Genomic DNA, 2,500 nt, shown 5'->3' on the forward strand with positions numbered 1-2,500 from the left:
TCCATTTCTTCCGGATTTTGTGTCGTGATGGTCTCTTTTCCGTCCCTTTTACCTTCCTCCATCTACATTAAGGGGGCTCACCACCGCCCTGATATCTGCGAGGGTTCCCCCTTTTAATTGTATATTTCCAGGGGCCCGTCATGTAAATTTTTCATCTCTGGAGCGATTAATTTACAGGACAATTAATGAATGTTCTAATTTTTTTATAAGAAGGATGACTTTTATTTATTTATTTTACTCCGGGAATGTGGAGAGTTGTTGCATTTAATCCTGGCTCATGTAATTTTTAAAACACGTGGGGAAGATAATGAGAGAGAGAGAGAGAGAGAGAGAGAGAGAGAGAGAGAGAGAGAGAGAGAGAGAGAGAGAGAGAGAGAGAGAGAGAGAGAGAGAGAGAGATTGTGTGTGTGGCATGACATGTAGAAGAGGAAATATAGACAATGACACACACACACACACACACACACACACACACACACACACACACACACACACACACACACACACACACACACACACACACACACACACACACACACACACACACAGGAAAAAGCAGAAATGTAACCACAACCTCTATGTGGAGAGAGAAAAAAAAGAAAAACACGTACAAAAGGACAAGTTAATAAAAGTCTCAGCTAACAAAAGGCCAAACAGCCGTTGATAACACGCAGCTATTTCATAACATACGTAGGGGGCGCTGGTTTGCTGGCTTACACTTATTGCCCCCCATCGCATACAACTCCTCCTTGTTCTTTCACCAGCACAACACTCAGAACTCATAAGCTCTCCTCCTCCTCTTCCTCCTCCTCCTTCTCCTCACACAGCATCACTCTCAAGTTAATCTCCCCAGTCACCGGTAGAAGTCAACGAATTTAACTCCACGAACTACACGAAGTAATAAAAAGAAAATGGACAATAAATCATCAGACAAAAGACAGTGAACAAGATCCTGGAATCCTGGAATCCTGGAACCACATTCCCAAACACTCCGGCGTCTTATCTCGGGTTTTAGTTTAGATTTTAGTGGATGTTGTTGGAGTTTTGAGGAAGATTTCATGATTCTAGTGATAATTCAACAAGAATTCTGGAATGTCATTTGGAAAAAAAAAATACTTTCAACAAGTTGTATTGGACATTATTGGAATTTTTAAGGAGTTTTCATGATTCTAGTGACATTTTAACAAGGAATCTGGATTATCAGTGGGAATAACACCAACGAGAACTTGGTCGATCATGTCTTGAGTATTTTTAACAGGCCGTAATAGTTTTTGGGGTCCTTAAAAAAATAGATAGTTTTAGGGATCCTTGAAAGGATTTAATCGTTCTAATGATAGCTAAACAAGGATTCTGGGTTATTATTGACAAAACATCTAAGAGAACTGTGTTAAGTCTGGACTATTTTTAACAGGCACTAGTTTACGTAATGTGGATTTTTTTAGATGAGATTTCATGATTTTAGTGATTTGAACAAGGATTCTAGGTTGCCAGTGGGAAACACACCCATGAGAACCTTATTGATCATCCCTGTGGTCTTTGAAAATAGTCCTTATGAGAGTCTGAAGTGTTTAACATGCCACAACAAATATATGTATAAAAAAAAAAAAAATCCCTTACGTATAAACGCCAAACACACAGATGAGCAGGCAGACACGTCCCCTGATGCAGTGAGTGAAGCGTGGCGCAGCTCTGAATGATGGAGGAAAATGACGTGCAGTATTCCGTATGCATGAAAGCGAAAAGTGGTTTTATGTACTCCATAATTTTGCTTTTGTAATTAGTTAGGTAAATTTATGGATAATTTGTAAATTTTTTCCCACCCCTTCGCAAACGTAAAATAATTATAAATTGATATTCCTCGTGCGTATACTTGTTACGAACAATTCAGTTGATTCAATAATTGTATATTTGACAGAAGTAGTTGTGTGTGTGTGTGTGTGTGTGTGTGTGTGTGTGTGTGTGTGTGTGTGTGTGTGTGTTCATTGTCAGCTTTTGCCGGAACCTCCCACTGATTCCAAGGAGCTTGTATGCGTGGAAGGGGAGGAGAAGGAGGAGGAGGAGGAGAAGGAGAATGGAGAGAGAGAGAGAGAGAGAGAGAGAGAGAGAGAGAGAGAGAGAGAGAGAGAGAGAGAGAGAGAGAGAGAGAGAGAGAGAGAGAGAGAGAGAGAGAGAGAGAGAGAGAACACAAAGGAAGAAGCTTTGGTAGTTATGTTGGTCCTTACAAGGCTCTTGGTGATACACTACTCTCACTAATGTAAAGTTAGAGATGTGGGATACTAGACACAGGATAATAATAAACCTGCAGCTCTCTTGAGAAATGTAGCTGTAAGTGGAGATGATGACTCTAGCGGAAGTGATGGTGACGATGGTGATGGTAATGCTAACAATGGTTACGAAGACAGTGATGATAATGATGATGGTGACGTTGATAGCCATAGTAAGGATAACAATGGTGACGATGGTAAGGATGAAATAACAACACATCATCCACCATCAACCG

At 40.4% G+C, this 2,500-nt stretch overlaps 1 protein-coding gene and 1 long non-coding RNA gene across 4 annotated transcripts in view; one reads left to right on the top strand and one right to left on the bottom strand.

Moving 5' to 3' along the window:
- Positions 1 to 218, bottom strand: part of LOC135090333 (DBH-like monooxygenase protein 1) — a 58,674-nt gene extending 58,456 nt beyond the window's left edge. The window contains exon 1 of one of the 2 annotated variants that reach the window (XR_010261879.1): positions 1 to 217. This exon is cut by the window's left edge and continues 333 nt beyond it. The gene's annotated coding sequence lies outside the window, so the exon portion shown is untranslated. The other variant, XM_063987096.1, reaches the window with a different exon arrangement.
- Positions 1 to 2,500, top strand: part of LOC135090345 (uncharacterized) — a 227,980-nt gene that overhangs the window by 191,358 nt on the left and 34,122 nt on the right. The window lies entirely within an intron of this gene.

Source organism: Scylla paramamosain, chromosome 3 (genome assembly GCF_035594125.1).
Source record: "Scylla paramamosain isolate STU-SP2022 chromosome 3, ASM3559412v1, whole genome shotgun sequence".
In the NCBI taxonomy this organism is placed as follows: Eukaryota; Metazoa; Arthropoda; class Malacostraca; order Decapoda; family Portunidae; genus Scylla; species Scylla paramamosain.